Raw genomic sequence first — 6,149 nt, forward strand, 5'->3', positions numbered from 1 at the left:
CTACAGGCCGGTCAGCCACACCTCCATCCCTGGAAAGGTGATGGAACAGTTCATTCTGGACATCATCTCCAAGCATGTGGAGGAAAGGAAGGTTATCAGGAGTAGTCAGCACGGGTGCACCAAAGGGAAATCATGTTTGACCAACCTGATTGCCTTCTATGGTGGTATGACTGGCTGGGTAGACGAGGGGAGAGCAGTGGATGTTGTCTACCTTGACTTCAGCAAGGCTTTCGATACAGTCTCTCACAACATCCTCATAGGCAAGCTCAGGAAGTGCAGGCTGGGTGAATGCACCATGAGATGGATCATGAACTGGCGGGATGGCAGAGCTCAGAGGGTTGTGATCAATGGTGCATGGTCTGGTTGGGGCCTGTAGTTAGTGGAGTTCCCCAGGGATCAGTGTTAGGTCCAGTCCTGTTCAACCTGTTCATCAATGACCTGGATGAAGAGACTGAGTGCACCCTCGGCAGGTTTGCTGATGATACCAAACTGGGTGGAAGGGTCGACACACCAGAAGGCTGTGCTGCCATTTAGTGAGACCTGGACAGGCTGGAGGACTGGGCAGAGAAGAACCTGATGAAGTTCAACAAGGGCAAGTGAAGGGTCCTGCACCTGGGGAGGAATAACCCTAGGCACCAGAACAGGTTATAGGGGCAGACCTGCTGGAAAGCAGCACTGCAGAGACCGACTTGCAAGTTCTGGTGGACAGCAGGTTGACCATGAGTCAACAAAGTGCCCTTGTGGCCAAGAAGGCCAACGGTATCCTGGGATGCATTAGGAAGAGTGTAACCAGCAGGTCGAGGGAGGTTATCCCCCAGCTCTACTCTGCCTTGATGAGGCTGCATCTGGAGTCCTGTGTCCAGTTCTGGGCTCCCCAGTTTAAGAAAGACAAGGAATGACTGGAGGGAGTCCAGCAGCGGGCTACAAAGATGATGAGGGGCCTGGAGCATCTTTCTTATAAGACTGAGAAAGCTGTGTCTCTTCAGCCTGGAGAAGACAAGGCTGAGAGGGGATCTCATCAGTGTTTATAAATATCTCAAGAATGGGTGTCAAGAGGAGCGGACCAGACTCCTTTCAGTGGTGCCCAACAATAGGATGAGGGGCAACGGGCACAGACTGAAGCACAGGAGGTTCCATCTGAATTTGAGGAAAAACTTCTTTACTTTGAGGGTGCCAGAGCACTGGAGCAGACTGCCCAGAGAGGTTGTGGAGTCTCCTTCTCTGGAGACATCCAAAACCCGCGTGGACACATTCCTGTGCAATCTGCTCTAGGTGAACCTGCTTTGGCAGGTGGGTTGGACTAGATGATCTCCAGAGGTCCCTTCCAACCCCAACCATTTTGTGATTCTCTAAATCCTAGCATCGTTTTATTTTGAGGTTCAGCTGGGAAAGCTGTAGCTCCTTCTGTCTTTTGTTTGGTTTTTTTAGGAAATGATCTGATTCTGAAAATGAGCACTTGTGAAAATGCCTTCTCAAAAGAAAATAGAGCACTGTGCAATGGTGCTGTAGTGCACACTGAATAAATCACATGGAGAAATGACTGAGCTTTCCTTCTGTGCCTCACTTATTAAAATTGGTTCCTTCAGGCTTGAGAGCATGATTGGCGAGAAGAGCAACAGCAAAGCTATCTCTCTTCCTCTAGTGCCTACAGAGCCAGACTTTTCAGAGTGTGACAGCTCAAAGCAAGACTGAAAGAGATGCAAAAAAATAAATGGTGTCTTTCTGCAATGAATTTAGGGCAAGTAAAAGCACATTCACAGCTAATTTTAAGCAGCCTTCAGAATGCAGGATAACACCTTATTAACTCACTTGTACTTAATCCTTGCGTTCTGGTATTTTTAGAAGCCATCATGCAATTCAGCAGTACTTTCAGCCCGTATCTCTTTTGTAATGGATGACACTGCTCTATTTCTCATTTTAATTTAGAATTCGCTTTCTGACAATAAGCCTTGCTCACGCACAGAAGTTATACTGATTTAACTAAATTAATTTAGAAATGTAATTAGTTAAACGTGAACACTCTTCCTTCTTCTCCCCCTCATGTGGCCTTTTTAATTCGGCTAAAGAGTGCCCTTGGTCACAATCTAGGTTGAACTGGTGAAGGCCTGCCTTCCCCACGGCTTTGTCTGATCCTCTGCAATATCACGAGAGTTTGGTCTAGTTAAACCTTTTGCCATCTGGAGCTGTAGGATGGTGAAGTCACCTTTGCCAGTGAGCAACCTCCTTTGACCAGTTTTGTGGTGGAAGTACCCCTGCAAGTACTGGATCACAGCAATTTGAATGGATGGGGTTTGAGACCTTTGAAGATAGTGCCTCTTCCTTTGGTGGCTTATTATTTTTTGATCACACGGGAACTCAGGGTACAGCTGTATCAAGTGTAAACAGCCCTGTTTTGTCTGTGCCTGGTTTTATCTTGATCCAGTATCTCCCAGTCATGAGGCTTAAGTTAGCTTTGGGCTGCCTCTAATGAGCTGCAAATGCAAACAAAGTCCTCTAAACCATAGTTTCTCTCTGTTATGTATTATCTAATCGGGACTCTCTGGAACAGGCCTTTGCTAACCTGTTCTGTGCACAAGTATGTGAACTGGACTTATCAGGTAGTTTGTGTTAAGGCTGCCCTGGAGCAGAAAGAAACTTAAAGAAGTCTCTTTTTTTGGTCTTTCTTTTTTTTTCCCAAATGTGTTTAGTTACAGAGGCATACACAAAAAACCGTCCTTCTCTCTTTAGTGTCTCATAGAGCACTAGTCAGAGGTACACTACATAAAATACCAGTACAGAGGTAAGAATTTAGAACAAGGGACAATAATGCCCCACTGAACATTTTCTGGAGGAAAACAAGGAATGCAAACCAAACCCGATTCCTATTCCTTTAGCTTGCTAGAGTGTAGATTAAAAGAAAACACTTTTAGGAATGGGTTTGTGTACATGGGAAAGCAACTGGGAAATCAGCCAACATATGTACTTAAAACATGATTATTCTGCACCTTTTCCTCCATAGATTCTTTCACTCTCTATGAAGAGTGTGTTTTTGCACTTTAGCTTAATCTCTTTCTAAAAGGTGAAAGAAAAGAGACCACGTGGTCCTCTCGTGCAGAATATCTGCTGCAGAACAGCTGGTCAGACCCACTTCTCTATGCAAAGAAGTTCTAGCTTAATTGTAGTTAATCCAGTCAGAAAAGAGCAACAAATAGCTATGCATGAGAGGTATTTATCAGTCCAAAATGCGACAAGAAAACAATGAAAACTTCCCCACAGAGTGCTGAGTCTGAGCCCTAGTCTGGACCGCTCTCTTCATTTTACCCCAAAGTTAATCTGTTAAAGAGATTCACAATTTCTGTTTCTATTATATCACGGCTTGCTTTGTTACATTACATTACATTACATGAGGAAATTGTTTCTAGGACTTCACCGTACTGGTAAGTTGTATACCCACCTCCTGGAGAGGGAGGCAAAAGGACAAGGGAATGACAGGGCAAGTGTTTATCAATTGTAAGTATTTTACACGGGTGGCTGAGCTTGAGAGAACTTCAACTCTTCACATGCTCGAATCTTGGTGCCCAAAGGAGCTGATGTGACCAGAGCTGCTGTGCCCATGCGCAGACACAGGTAGTGCAGGTGTGTGTCTGTGCACACAGTACACAGCAGCAGGGAGGGCTGAACCTGAGCAGGGCCATTGTTCTCTCCTATGCTGAGAGTCATAAATATTCAGAAAGTGCAGAAGTACCAAAGAGCACTGAAGATGGGGGCTGTCATCCTTCCCACCCCCTGCCCAGTGTAGGAAAGCCTGTCTTCTAGCTCAGAACAATTTCATTCAGTAGTCTATTTAGTCCTTTCCTTCAGAGCACTGTTTCATTTTCAAACACAAACCACTCAAACTATCTTGAAGTTATTAACTCCGCTAAGCAGAGCAACCTGCAAATGGTATTTCTCCCATCCAGCTCCAGTGTCTCAGTATGTCAGAAGGCCTTCCCTACTCTCCTAATTTTTTAAGGGGTCATCTGAGCCCTTTCTCTCAATGACCGATAATCTTCTACAAGCCACAAATACCTGTTCTTAAAATGGGTCCATTTCTGAACAGATGTGGTTTGCCTTAGTATGTGTGGTGCTGCAACAGGAAACCAACTTGCTACAGAGCCAGACTCGCAATTGACAGTAGCCCTGGACCATGGATGGAAACTTGTGACAAATTTTGACTTAAAAAAAAAAGTTATTCATAGGAAAAAGGGAGAAAGACAAATGAAGAAACTGGAGGAAAGCAGAAGAAGTCAGGCTGCTTTTAAATCAAGGCAGGAGAAATGTGATCCATAACTTGCCGTGACTGATGGGATTGAGAGCTCACTAGGATACTGATTAGACCACTGGAGGACTCCGGTTTAAGGGGTATTACAAAAAGATGCTTTTAATCAAACCTATTGCTAGGGCAGGCACCTATTACTTTAATATCCCCAGTTCAGACTACATTTTTCTGCATGCATTCTGGATGTAAAAAGTTATAATGAAGATATGAAATGAATATATTTCTGCTTAACCCATGAAGAGAGGCTAAGTGCCTTACTGAAATAAAGTATCTTCCACGAATTTTGTTACCAGAACAGAGATTATGTTTTGAGGGACTCAGAGGTCTCCACTTAGTATGTAATCGTGCACCCTTTGGAGTGTGCACCCTGCATGTGCTCCTGTCACTGCCTGAGCGTGAAGGGCTGGGGCAGAGCACGTAACTTCTTACTGTCATGGGAGAAGCAGAGATGACAAAAGCATTTACAGTACATTGCTAGGAGAATGCTGAGATGCCACATGTACATTTAAAAGTGAATCTTCTAAACAGAGAGAGGACCTGCCATTTCTGTAATTGCTAGTCTGGTGCCCATGTCCACAGAAGAAAGGAGCTCTCCTCCTGTTAGGTAAGGGAGGGTGGTGGTATCAGGAGGGACAAACTACTAATCCAAGATGTTTTGGAAGAACAATGGGAATTGGTTGTGCCCATTACCCAAAAAGTCTTGCTTTAATATTTTTTTGTGTGTAATCTGTACTTTACGGATTTACTAAGTATAAGATTATCTCCTTTAACCTCCTATATGTTGCAGACCCTTCAGTTTCACTGAACTAATCCTGTTACTAAGCATAACATGTTCACTGAACAATATCTTGCCTTTGATATAGCATATCTTGAAGAATGTCTCCAGTCTTGGTCTGAAGATACCCTTGGTCTGAAGATACCAAAAGGTGGAGCAGCAAAGGTTTCATTTCAGAAAGGAATCACTTTCACAGTTTGACAGTGGTGCTGTTCCTCACTTACATGCTCCTCCATGAGATTCCATAACAGGGGAGGTTGTAGTTGATACTTAATGGGTTTCAGTGTTTCACATGTTTGCTGTAACATCCTGAGAGGCAGATTTTCCTAGAGGTATAAGAGTGCTGTGCTTGAAGGGAGTCTCTGTAACATTCTCATGCTATGAATTGTGGTAGAAAGAAAATGAACTATAAATTTATTACTGTATAGCTAGAACAGTGAGGATAAATCCCCTCTGTTTACAGGCATCTATATTACATTCCCAACTAGGAATACTGTCCGTGGAGACAAACCGAGCTCTTTTGATCACTTTCTGCTGTGAAAAGAGTTGATCCTCCTTGTTCTTCACACTCCCTCCTACGTGATCCTGACTCACCTTTGGACTGACTTTCAGATTCACAGGGCTGATCCAGCTCATTAACCCATCAGAAAACTGTCCCTTTTTTACTTCTCTGGATTTATTTTCTGTCAGTTCAGTGAGCTGAATCAGCTCAGCGAGGGGTCAGGTGAGTGTCAAAAGTGCTGTAAGGAAGTGTGAGTGGGCAACATAGAGGTGGAATTAGGGGGAGGAAGAGGAACAAGACAGGAAAAAGCACACAAGGTGAAGGAAGAAAACTGTGGTGACAGAAAGCCTTACGATCAGCTAATTTCACCTTGTCTGATCACATCTTTAGGAAGGTAATTTCCTTAGAGTTCCTGTGGAGTCAATGTAGAAAACAGAGTTTCTGTAGAGTGTGGTTAAAAGGGAAATAAAGGGAAGTAATCTAATTTGGACTCATAGGTTAGGCAATGTAAATATGCTTGTTCTTTACTGCAAAGCCCCCTGTGGATTAAAGCTTTATAACGCAGTTATTGACTA

This window comes from Caloenas nicobarica, chromosome 1, assembly GCF_036013445.1.
Source record: "Caloenas nicobarica isolate bCalNic1 chromosome 1, bCalNic1.hap1, whole genome shotgun sequence".
Lineage (NCBI taxonomy): Eukaryota > Metazoa > Chordata > Aves > Columbiformes > Columbidae > Caloenas > Caloenas nicobarica.